We start from the raw sequence: 13,531 nt of genomic DNA, 5'->3' as shown, positions 1-13,531 counted from the left end.
ACCCATTTCCAGTTCTATTTCTTGCCACAATTGTTGCTTTTCCTAAACTCTCCTTTCTTAATCTTCCCTATGCTGTTTACACATGTTTGAAATAAAGCATCCTGCAATATTTTGCTGTACATGGAAATATGACCATTCAACTCACTTTGCCCTAATATATTACAGCTCCTGTTTAAATAGAGAGGTGTTCTCTTTGGCACATTGACCTGTGATCTGCAGTGGAGAGATTAGATTTTAAAACCAAATCCTAAACTGGGGGAATTCCAACAACTTGCTTCAATCGTTGGTACAGAAAGAATGATGTCATCCTTTTGCTGCTGGAGAGGCAGATCTACTGAGTATGATGTGGTTACACATCATATAGCACTGATTACAGCACAGAAAGTGTGTGTGTTGCAAGACCGCCGACGGTTGGAGAGCTGGGAACAGTGTCCCGTGCCCAACGGGTGTGGGGGGGCCCAGCTGGCCGGCGCTAGAAGTTGGCCAGAGGTCAGGCCTAACTTCTGCACCTGGCTGCCAGGTCCCAGCTTCCGGTACGCACCGACGAAAGAGATGCCTGATGTGGGAGGGGGGCACGCAGCAGCTGGGGAGAGACGGGGCACTAGAAGCCTCAGACCACCAGCAAGGTAAGTGTGTGTTGCATTGTGTGTGTCTGTGCGTGCATGTTGCATTTTGTGTGTGTGTTGTATTTTGTGTGTGTGGGAGTGGGGATGTAATTATTGTGGAGGGGATTTTGTGGGGGAGAATCGTATGAGTATCTGGGGGAGTGTGTCTGAGGGGGGAATGAGTGTGAGGAGGTGGGGATTGAGGGAGCGGGATTGAATGAGAGGGGGGTAATTAAGTGATGGTGGAGAGAGGGGGTGATAGAAGGGGGAGGAGGGAGAGAGAGAAATACACGGGCAGAGGGGTGGAATAGAGGAGGTGGCTTGCAAGAGTGTGAAAGGCTCGCAAGGCAAGAGATAAGGAACAAAGAAATGCAATAACAATGTGAACCACTTCAGTGTTGGAAGAGTGCGGCCAGCTCATTGTCTATTAAAATAGGGGGTCATTTAAATCTCTATCATTGGACCCCCCAAATAAATGTTTTTACACTTTTTAGACACATATACCTTTCATCTAATTAACATGAATGTTATACATATAGGCATACCCCACATTAACGTACGCAATGGGACCGGAGCATGTATGTAAAGCGAAAATGTACTTAAAGTGAAGCACTACCTTTTTCCCACTTATCGATGCATGTACTGTACTGCAAACGTCATATACGTGCATCACTGATGAAAATAACGCATTTGTAACAGGCTCTATAATCTTCCCGCTTGCGCACAGCTTCGGTACAGGTAGGGAGCTGGTATTGCTGTTCAGGACGTGCTGACAGGCGCATGCGTGAGATGCCATTTGCCTATTGGGCGATATGTCCTTACTCGCGAGTGTATTTAAAGTGAGTGTCCTTAAACCGGGGTATGCCTGTATGTGGGTGTTAAGCAATATCTTCTTCATTGATGGAGTGGCCTGTGATATATCATAATTATTCATCTTTATATTATACTGTATTGCTAAGCATGTTACTCAGTGCTGTACAAAATCAAATACACCTTGAAAATACAAGCTCAATACAATGATCGGTGCTACAAGACATACATGGAAACAATGTGAGAAAGAGTGCCTCCACCAAAGAGCTTACAATCTAAGCAAAGCAATGTGTTGTAGATACCTTGGTAGAAAGCTATATTGAGTAAAACTATGCATTTCCTACTATATAAAACAGTTTACAAGAACAGATGTGAAAAATCTAATTGTGTCTGTCATGTACGGCACCCCTGTGAGCACGTGACCTGCTTACGGTTCAAGGGTTAATACACAGCTCCATATCTGACCCATTTTTCACCTTCCGTAAAGGTCTCTCACATGAGTAATATCTCCCCTGACCAATCCTGACATACCATCTGTCATGGACAGCAGACATGTGGGCATTGTGACTTCGATATGGGGCATTGTGACTTCGATATGCAACCGGGTTTAATACACACGGTTACTCTAGCCAACTCACCTTTCTCCAGCGCAAGGTACTTTCAATGAGTTATTTACCCCATGTTCGATTGCAATCATATCTATCTGCTTCCACCACCCAAGAACTATGCAAAAAGATGTAATTATAAATATATGCCAGGGTCTCTGGTCCCTGTTTATTAAAGAAGTCTATGCACTTAACACACAAAAGTCTGTTGTAGCAAAATGTGTCCGAAAACGTATTTTACTCTACAAAGTGTGCAACCAGTTAAATCAGAGCCCAAAGCATTACTTATTAAAGTTTGGCTTTAATATACAAAAAGACAGTGCTTAGATTACATATAAAGATTATTACAAGAACATACAGTTACAATAAATGCAGAACAGTTTCTTAAAATAAAAGTATAAAACAAACAGCAATCCATATGCAGCACATTACAATATATCATAGGTCCTCTCCCAGAGAGGTCACTAGAATAGAAGAGAATTCATGTGTTCTGATCCCAAAACACACCTCTGTTGAATTCTGATTTTCTATTTAAACATACCAACATTTATGCCCAGACCTTCTTGCATTGAAACACACATAAGACTCACTCCTGTCACATAAGACTCACACCTGCTTGGGTGACATTTATTTTTTAAGAGAAAAACATTTTTTTCTTCTGACGTTTAAAAGTCTGACTGAATATAGAAACACACATAACTTCATTTCCCGAATACTTAGACACGCCATCTTCGCGGTTGCATCTGTGTTTGCCACATACATGCCTGCATTTAATTTGACAGCCTAATGTCTATTTTTTGCAGGAGAAAGAGTTATCTGTCTTTGGCACCTCTTAATCATGAAGAGTGTGGTATGATTTGATTCGTCTTATTGCAACAATGCCGAATATGAACCTGTTATTATTCAGGATCGATGTCATCACATGATATCCTCATTTTTAATAAAGTCCTCCAACTAAGTGGTGACCTGTTTGTCACCTCTCTCTGTGATGCACAAGTGATAATTCAAGAAGGTTACAGTCTTCTTTCAGGCTGATAGCCCAAGAACTGCCTTAAACTACACACATTTCACTTTTAGTGGCCATCAGTGATAGCGCCGCCCCTCCCCCCAATTAAGCCCTCTTTGTAGATCAGCAGAGACACAGGAAGGGTCTTAACCTGTCATAAACACAATTTCTTTTATTTTTATGACAAACGGACAACACAATCCCCGAAGCACCAGGTTGATTAAAATACTTAATATTCTCCGCCATTTTGATTACAGTGTCCAATCGATAATTACTGCTGATAACGCCAAACTGCCTACTTCTCATGCCTTCCAACCATCTCCATAACTATGGAACAGAAGAATAGTGTGGGGTGGGGGGGGGGGAGGGCACAACATTAAAGTGTCTATAATTCAAGGCAATTTTGGAGAACACCTGGTGCAATTTATCTTGTGTCAATTAATTATGGTTCTTTGCTCCAAATGTTCCCAGTGTGTACCAGCTTGAGGAGAGCTGGGGAGTATCAGCAGGAGGAGTTATGAAGGAGTTACATAGCATTCATATTAGAAGGAGATATATCAAATTCTCAATCTGTGAGTCATTTTTGAGCTCTTCATTCTGCATCCAAAAATAAGCCAACTTTCATGTGGCGTAACTTGCTGTCTGACATTTGACACAACTGTGTACAGGAAAATGGTTTAGTGTGTAGTAACACATTTATCTCTGTGTTGTTACACAACACAAACCTCAAATCTACTTTTCAAATATGGCATTGATCTGCACATTTATGCTGCTTTTAGTTTTTTCCCCTCTGTCCCCTTAACAAGTGCAGAAACCCTTCGCATCAGGGGTCCTCCACTCCAGTCCTCAAGGCCCCCCAACAGGTCAGGTTATCAGGATATCCCGGCTTCAGCACAGGTGGCTCAATCAGTGGCTCAGTCATTGACTGACCTGACTTGTTGGAGGGCCTTGAGGACTGGAGTGCAGGACCCCTGATTTAAATCTCACTCCATTTATATAGCAAGAAATGAACAGTAACATGGCAACTGCTTCTACTGATGATACCTCAGGGTTCCATGGAACACATTTAAAACCACGGCATGAGCTGCATGGAGTTATAAGTGTATAAAGCAGTGTTTTTTAACTGGGTTCCTAGGAGCCTTGGGTTCCCCCGGCATTCGCATTGGCACCCCCCTTCAATTTGCAGGTCATTTGAAAATTGTACCAAATAAAGAAGTATTTACAATGCATCTGATCTCAGATGATCTATTAGAGTGGGATGGGGTTCCTTACAATGCATCTGATCTCAGAGGCGCTATTAGAGAGGGTTGGGGTTACTTACAATGCATCAGATCGCAGACGCGCTATTAGAGAGGGTTGGGGTTCCTTACAATGCATCTGATCTCAGATGTGCTATTAGAGAGGGTTGGGGTTCCTTACAATGCATCTGATCTCAGATGTGCTATTAGAGAGGGTTGGGGTTCCTTACAATGCATCTGATCTCAGATGTGCTATTAGAGAGGGTTGGGGTTACTTACAATGCATCTGATCTCAGACGCGCTATTAGAGAGGGTTGGGGTTCCTTACAATGCATCTGATCTCAGATGTGCTATTAGAGAGGATTGGTGTTCCTTATGTAGCCATGGTAAGTTTGGGCTATTATTCTATCCTCCTCCTGGCAGTAATCCCTGCGTAAGGGCAGGTTTGCCAGGAGTAATCATGGGTTTCCCCCACGTCAGGTAGTACACTGAGGCAGTGAAGGCAGGTCACCAGACTCTGTGTCCAATCAAGAGACACAGGGGCGGTGCCTGTTGGAGCTACTTAGGGTATGGACACTTTCTATTTAGAGAGTCAGTCAGTGAGTGTGGGTCTGAGAGAGTCTTTTGAGAGTCTGTCCTTGGAGTGGAAAGGACTAGGGTGGCATAGACCGAGCTGCCAGGACTGGCTAGCTTGAGGCCTCCCTCGGGGAGGGAGAGTGCACACCCCAAACCTCCTACCCCGCTCAGGGGGTAGGGGAAGAGCTAGACCCACTCTGGGTGGCCCTAGGCCTAGAGTGGCGTCAGGGACATCCTGCGGGGAGACAGCCTGCTCTGTGCAACTGTCTGCTGTAACTGAAGAGAGAGACAATAAAGAGACTGCACTTTTATACAATCTCCTGCCTGAGAGTGGAGTGTATCAGGAGGAGGGGGAGACAATTCTTCTGTAGGTACTCCACCCCATACTGCTGGGGGCTGCAGGAGATGGAGGCGCTGCACCAGTGAAGAGAACGGAGAACCCCAGAAACCTGTCCTATTCTCCCCCATGTCATTGCGGGAGACTCAGGGTCCTCTGTTGCCAGCAAGTATGCACCACACTGAGACATGTAGCCTGAGCTTTAGACACCCTAGGACACCCTATGTGAGATCGGGTGGGGGAAACAGGGTTACACTTACAATGCATCAGATCTCATGCATGCTATTAGAGAGGGTTGGGGTTCCTTACAATGCATCTGATATCAGACGCGCTATTAGAGAGGGTTGGGGTTCCTTAAAATGCATCAGATCTCAGGCGTGCTATTCAAGAGGGAGGGTTAGGGTACCTTACAATGCATCTGATCTCAGACGCGCTATTAGAGAGGGTTGGGGTTCCCTACAATGCATCTGATCTCAGACGCTCTATTATAGAGGGTTAGGGCTCCGCAGAATTTCACAATATAATTATAGGGTTCCTTAACCAAATAAAGGTTGAAAACCACTGCTATAAAAAGAGGAGATACTGATCATCGTCAAACAGTGTTTATGTTCAGTGTCAAGGGAAGTCCATTATAAATGAATATAACACTGTACAGTTTACAGTCTAAACCTCGTGAGCTCACTGTTTGCAATCAAACTGCAGTTAGTAAATCTTAGTTTTATTTCTTAGTAAATATGGCCACATTGTTTAAGGTGGTCTCTTAAGATATTAAGGGCTATATTACACCTTCAGTGCTGCAAGACACCTTATTGCCAATTCACTTGAATGGGCCGTATTTACTAAGCAATGCTGGAAGGGGTCTTATGGTTACTCCAAAACACACCTTTCATGGTCTTCCAGCAGGAAACATGGCCCAAAATCCAATTCGCAGTGAGTGAGCAGTAGTGAAATGAGAATCCCCGAGATCCATTGTAAGCTCTTTGTGATCTTGAGCAAGTCAGTGGAACTAAACATTAGATGATATACTCCTCATTTTGTATCATTGTACTACATATTGATCTTCTTATCTATGGCAGTTTTGTATGACAAATGCTTAAAAACATATATAACAGGTGTGATTCAAGAAGGCATTATTTAGAGAACAGAGCACCGTGGATAATACTAGACACATGATACATAAAGCTTGGCCCCCTGCAGACGCCCTTGCCAGAATTCCCTCCTACTGTCTCTGTACGTTCTTCCTACCCACCAATTAGATTGTAAGCTCTTCGGAGCAGGGTCCCCTCTTCCCGAAATGTTACTTTTATGTCTGAAGCACGTATTCCCATGATCTGTTATTTGTATTATTTGTTATTTATATGATTGTCATGTGCATTACTACTGTGAAGCGTTATGCACACTAATGGCACTATATAAATAAAGACATACATACATACAACTGCTTTGAGTAACAGCATGTTGTAACCATTCATCATTCCACCTGGTTAATGTTTTACCTGCACAAAGCAAACCACCCCCTCCTCCCTTCCTGTCCTTGATAACTACTCAGCTACAGATATCATGCAGAGAAAAGAAAGGGTGATTAGTCAGGTTCAGTTACTACAAGCAGCTATGGAATGTCAGAATTGGAAGTCCGAATATTTATGGGTGTGAGGGACAAGAGCTGTAACTGTTGAATAACAAGGCAAGCTATTTGCCAGTGTCAGAGGTGATAGCATGATGGTACTTGGTGTTACCGAGTAGTCGTACTTTACATTTACTGTGAGTGCTTATTTGCATGTGTAACGGACTTTCTGACCTGGCTGTCCCACCCAATCTCACATTGGCCCCTGTGGTCTAACCAGTCCCCATTACATGGTCGTGTCTGGTGGTGCACCTGTTGGCAACAGGACTCCTGAGTCTCCCGCATGATGGTGTATGGAGAATGCCAACCCAGACAGGCAGCTGAGGTAGTGTGTTAGAGTCCTACCTACATACAGTGCAGCGCCTCCACCTCATCAGGATCTCTGCGTCTGGAAGCAGATGGTTCTGATGAGGAACTCCTTCTTGGTGGTGCCTTCCGCTGGAGAGTAACTTCAGTCTCACACAGTGAAGTTGACTTAGAACTGGGCATCTTTATTGTAGTTGGTATGGGCAAGCTGCCCTTCACAGCTAGCAGCTTAGCCGATCATGGTCTGTACTTTCCCTTCCGAAGGTCCGCCCTCCCAATGGAGTTGGATCACCTCTCCCCTCAGGGAGATCACCACCTGTGCCAGGACCCTGGACACAGTGTAGGCCCGGCCAGCCTTGCTGCTGCTGGCCCCCTGAGTTAGAACTGTGTCACTAGTTAATCCACTAGTGAACACTTCAGCCTTCTGCTCTGAACTCAGCCTTGTAGAATACACTTCACACACTAACTTTGGGCAGTTCTGTGCCTTATATACCTCAGGAACAGGCATCTCCCTGAGGGGAGAGGTGATCCAACTCCATTGCTACAAAGAATGCTGCAAATGCAAAGCTTGCAGAGAGTTTGCCGGGAGTGGCGCCAAAAGGAAAACCCCACCCTGATGGGAGGTATGGCGCAAAAGCTGCGTCCGCGCCCTCATGGACAGTGACGAGCTCAGTCCCAGTGCTGGGTTATCCTATCAACTTGTGGGACCCTCCCCTAATTTCAACCAGGGGGAGCGGTTTCCAGCTGTGTCAGATGAGGGTGGAGCTGGAAGAAGGAGGAGTTAATAAACCAGCCCCTGCCCTTCAGTTGGAGGAGCTGATCTACTGGGAAGACCACTACAAAGAGTGTCTCCGGTGGTTAATATGGCCAGCAAGATCGAGGACGATTCGAACATCTCTGCCCAACCCTATTCGGCCCCAGGAGATTTCCTGGTGCTCAGGGCGGCCGGCAAAAAAACTGTGGCCTGCCTATGCATGCAGTGTCGGCTACCGCGTGGTACCGTCAGTACCACGTCCCGATGCCCTCAATGCGGCATTCACTATCTGTGGCCAGTGCAGCCCTTCGTACCAGGGCAGGCCGTGGATGTGGGAGCGGATATAGCTAAGCTGGCAGCTGCAGCTCTGACAACGGTCAAAGTAGAGCCGGTGAACCCCGGAGCATGGGGGTCGCTCCTTATGACAACTACGGAGCAAGAAGAAACTGAAGGGACGTGTACCCAGGGTGAGAGCGGCGAACCTAATCGGCGATCCCCGACGGAAGTGCCACTACCCGAGTTAGAGCTTGACTCCTCGGACGAGGAGCAAGCGACTTCGACCCCGGTGGTGACGCGCCAACCGGCGGACCACTGCAGCAGTGCTGTAAGAGAAATGGCACTCACCTGTGTCGCAACTGAGCGGAGTCGAGTATCGCTTGTGCAGAGGCAGCCGGAGAGGCGGAGTCCCACGGCCGTGGTGACTGGCGGAGCTAACGGCGGAGAAGGAACCATCCCACGCCGATGGAGCGGTAAGAGACGTCCTTTCCCTTCTCAGGCGCCGGCAGTGGCAGCGGCGGAGGAAGGCCTAGGCAAGGCCCGAGCGGAGCAACGAGAGGAACCATCACTTCCGGATGTCGTCGTGGAAGAAGAGGTTCCGGTTGGGAACCCAACACAGGATGGCGGCGGATCCCGCGAGATCGATGACCTCACTTCCGGTGGGCACAGCGGAGCCGGATGGAAGATGGCGGCGTCCTCACGGCTGAGCAGCGGTACTCGGTCGCCTGGGTCCGGGAGGAGCTGGCCTGAGAACAGTGAGACGGGAGAACCGGAGGGCCAAACCGATGGCACCAGACCAGGTAGCGGCGAAGTGCGGGTCGTGGCCCCGCGGATGCAGATAGCCCTTCCCTATGCCCAGCCCCCGGCCATAGCTAAAGTCCCTATCCCCATCACCTTTTCCTATGGGTCACCCTCGAGCCAAGGGTTGTCTGGTGAGTCCCGAGTCACCTCCGATGAAAGGACTGGGGAAAGCTTGGACTTTGCCGAATGTTTCACCTCCAATGATGGATCGGGTGGGGGGAGGTATACACGACAGGTGTCTGTCTCGAGTGAATGCCCCAGTAGTATTCGGGTTAATGTCACCAGTAGGCCAAAACGGTTGGGGTCCTAGTCTAGATCTACTGGCACTTCGGGGATATCCTCAGCTGGAGGAGAGAGAGGGCCCCGTGGTGGTTTCAGCCGAGGCTAGAGAGCACAGGTGGTGGGTGCCCAAGTTCGAGGGGTATGAGGCCTGGCTTGACCGCACTAGGTTTATCCTCCGACAAGAAGGGGTGGTGGATTACTGGTGGGCTCCAGGGGAATTTACGGAGGAAGGCCGTCTGGAGGAGCTGAGACTGCGATGGTATGACATCGGGTCAGGGGCAGTGGATCCAAAGGGATCAAGTAGGTTACGGGATCCTGTAGAGCCAAATGAACCCTTGTCATGGGTGCTGCCAGGAAAGGCAGGTGGCGCTAGACTCATTCGGACAAGTCGGGCCGAAAGGGCCATAGTGACCCGTTACAAAAATTCCCACGGGTTGGAGTACCCCTATGTCTCTTAACCCCCATGCAAGAAATAGAGGACCAGAGGGATGGGTGGTTAAGAGAGACCATAGAGGCGTATGTGGTCAACAAAGGTGGTGGATGCACTGGGCGCCGGGCAGAAGATAGAATTTCACAGCTCATTAGGGTATGGAGCATAGGGCGCAGTGTATATATGCACAAAGTAGTTTACAGACCAGAGAGTGGGTTACCCCGGGAGTACAGTGTGACTGTAACAGACATAGCTGGCCGGGAAGTAAAGAAGCCAGACCCCAGGCACTATTATTAGGTAGATAGGATAGTGGGGTCTGCTTAGGTATAGTGCCATCTGTTGGTCAGTGAGCATCGTAGAGTTATTATATCATGAAAACTGTATGATATAAATTTGTTGTGCATAATTGTGTGTTATGTTTTGCAGTGCTTCCTGGATGAAGGTACACCAAATTTAGGTCCCAGACGAGCAGTTGGGATTCACCAGGGGGAGAATGTGGCCATGCTGTAAAATGGCATACATTTTTCTCTCATGCTGGCAGTAAGCCTGGTAAGTTACAGGGTTGCCAGCATCAATCATGGAGGTTTGCCCTCACACCCTTGTGAGGTGTCATACAGCTGGTCTCAGCTATTTTGGAGGTTAGTGGCTCCTCCCACCCAGGGTTTAAAGCTCACCCCTCCCCACTGTCCAGGTAAGCAGGTTTTCTTTTCCTGCAGCTGGTTGCGACAGGTTCAATGCCAGGACCATCCTTCCTCTAATTATAGAGGTAATTGAGAATTTTAACCAGTTAGTGTTAGGACCTGCGATATTATGGTCATGCCTTGAAAGTGGCTCGCAGGCTTATACGCTTTGGCCAAAGGGTTAACTAAATTACCCTTTTTTCAAGAGATATATAGGTATTTCACTGTGTATTTTTGTCACATTGGATGTTGTTCTGGACTTCTTTGTTTCTTGTTTTAATCAATAAACCCCACCCGCTTTGTTCATTACTGCGCAAGATAAATACAGGACCCCACTGAAAGGGATAACACAGCAATTCTCCAAAGGAAATGAAACATTACAAACAAAAGTAATCTTCAATAAAGCGTTTTGGTTTAATGTTTGGATATTACGGTATAAGATGTTTGGATGTTATAAGGTCTGAACAAGAGAAGTAATAAATTATCTTATTATCTGGCCAACTTAACAAATATAACTAAACAATGAATCCTTGATACTGTCTCAATTTGTATTAACTTACATGCATTCTTTTTGTTCTACAGTGTCATTGCCCTCCCACATCATACTGCGCTTTGAAATATGTTGGCGCCATATAAATAAAAGATTACAGTATTAGTGGTAGCACCACTGTGCTAGTATCACTGTATATTTCACACACTAAGTGGAGCTGATTGACACCTTTAAAAAATAAATAAAAATAAATAGTATACTTTTTTTTTAATGCATTTGTATATCTCTAACGTTTCCATGGTAAACAAAAGTTTTTTTTTTTTTGTTTTTTTTTTTACAATCTTTATCTAATGACTATTGCCGATTAGACTATTTGTCGGTTCTCAAAAATAGAGGGAATAAAAATATCACTTGTGAGCAGACAGGTCTGCAAATCTGCCTATCCCCTTATCTCTTAGCACGCAATGCTTCCACTGCAGCTAGGGATTCATTCGTGAAATGTCTGTGAATTGACTGTATAACCCTGTTCTTTAATATAACCAAGTAATGCAGGATATCCCCTGGGTCCCCTTACTTCCGTGGGGCGCGCAGCTGCCGGCGGAGGGGTGCGCGTGCACCCGGTGAGCGCCGGTATCTGCGGGGAAGGTTGCTGGCAGTGCGGGCCTTCAGGAAGGCGACCGGGTTGCCGGAGGTCCCCGGCAGCTCCTTTCACAGGGCGGCGCCATTTTGTGTATGATCGCACATGCGTGAGGCTTGCGCATGCACAGTGCGGGCGCACCTGTAGCGGCCATTATCAAGGAGCCTCCGCAGGGGAACTACAGTTTCCAGCAGCTTACAGGGCAGAGAATCAGCCAATAGGGCTGAAGCATTACCCTGCAATCAGATTGATACTTTTCACGCTCTCGGAAGCACATCAGTAGGAGCTGGGACAAGGAAGGGGTAGGTTGTGTGTGCAGGTGTCTTTGGCACCTGCACTATGCCAGATACCCCCTGTTAGGCTCCAGCTAGGCCCCGACTCCATTTCAGCTTGTGATTGCTGCAGGGACAGGCCCAATAGATAGGGACACTGCCCCTGTAGCACCAGGGATAAGGACCAAGCCAGGACGCGGCTGTATCCTGGCCTTAGGTGGTCTGGGACCAGACACCTGTTACTACAGAGACTATTAAAGGTGGTACAATCCATGCAGGACCCACCCACCATAGAGGCGGAGGTGTTGCGGTTCACCACTCTGGATTCGTGGATCCCATCCTACAGCTGCAGCGGGCCCGGGTATGGAACCATCCGACAGGTACCTCAACACAACAAGTGCACCAACGTACACTTCAATTCTAGTGGGCAGCGCTGACCTACACATTTTGGATGGGACTACTTATTCGGGGACACCAGGGTGGTTGGGTGCCCGAGGGCCCCTTAGGTGTGGGACTGTACATTGGGTGTGAGACATATGGCCGTGCGTGACCGGGTGGATATATATGTGTATAACAAAGCTGTGCATTAAAACTGTTATCTACTATATATTTCTGAAATGTCTGTATGTTTGTCTGCATGCCCTGTGTCCCTAGGGCCAATCGCATTGCACCTTTGGCCTGTCACTCCACCTCAACACTGTCCCACCCCCTCACCACACTGTCACACCCCCTCACTGACTCTCATTGGCCTTCGGCCAACACCACTGCCACACTGTCCCACCCCTCACCCCACTGTCCCCACCCCTCACTGACAATCCTCACTGCTCTGGGGCGACCTCTCAACCCACAAAACCCTCACCGCCTGCTACCACAGATCAGGTACAGAATCTCTATATCAACATTCACCTCCACACACCGCACGAACAAGCAGCGCAACACTGCCTCTTACAAACACCCCCCTCCAGCAGCGCAACACTGCCTCTTACAAACACCCCCCTCCAGCAGCGCAACACTGCCTCTTACAAACACCTCCCCCCTCCAGCAGTGCAACACTGCCTCTTACAAACACCCCCCTCCACCACCACCCCCCCCCAACCTCATGCACCCCCCTCCACCACCACCCCCCCAACCTCATGCACCCCCCTCCACCACCACCCCCCACAACCTCATGCACCCCCCTCCACCACCACCCCCCCCAACCTCATGCACACTACGAACGCACGCCACAGCCTCTCCCGCTACTGCAGCCCATCACCAACCCCCCTCACCCAAACATACAACGCACGATGCTCCATCACCCCCCCCCCTCACACGAACAGCAAACGCACGCTGCTGAACATACAACGCACGATGCTCCATCACACCCCCCCCCCCCTCACACGAACAGCAAACGCACGCTGCTGAACATACAACGCACGATGCTCCATTACACCCCCCCTCACCCGAACATCCCCGGAGCACACCCAAAACCACCCCACCCCCCCTCACCCATACATCCACCGCACGATGCTCCCTCCGGAGCACCTCACCCCCCCCCCCCTCACCCCAACACAAAAACTCACGCTGCCGACCATCCACCGCACGATGCTGCTCCGGAGCCCCTCACACCCCCTCCCCCCTCACCCGAACATCCACCTCACGATGCTGCTCCGAAGCCCCTCACAACCCCCCCCTCACCCGAACATCCACCTCACGATGCTGCTCTGGAGCCCCTCACACCCCCCCCCCCTCACCCGAACATCCACCTCACGATGCTGCTCCGGAGCCCCTCACCCCCCCCCCTCACCCCGAACATCCACCTC

The 13,531-nt window shown here is 48.4% G+C and overlaps 1 long non-coding RNA gene across 1 annotated transcript; it reads left to right on the top strand.

Annotated features, from left to right (window-relative positions):
* Positions 1 to 283: 283 nt before the first annotated feature.
* LOC142491132 (uncharacterized) lies at positions 284 to 2,978 on the top strand. Its single transcript, XR_012800296.1, has 2 exons — positions 284 to 626; positions 2,824 to 2,978. It is a non-coding gene; the product is annotated as an uncharacterized LOC142491132 (long non-coding RNA).
* Positions 2,979 to 13,531: the final 10,553 nt, after the last annotated feature.

Source organism: Ascaphus truei, chromosome 3, assembly GCF_040206685.1.
Source record: "Ascaphus truei isolate aAscTru1 chromosome 3, aAscTru1.hap1, whole genome shotgun sequence".
Classification (NCBI taxonomy): domain Eukaryota; kingdom Metazoa; phylum Chordata; class Amphibia; order Anura; family Ascaphidae; genus Ascaphus; species Ascaphus truei.
The sequence above is the reverse complement of the archived record's forward strand: the minus strand, read 5'-3'. Positions and strand labels throughout refer to the sequence as shown.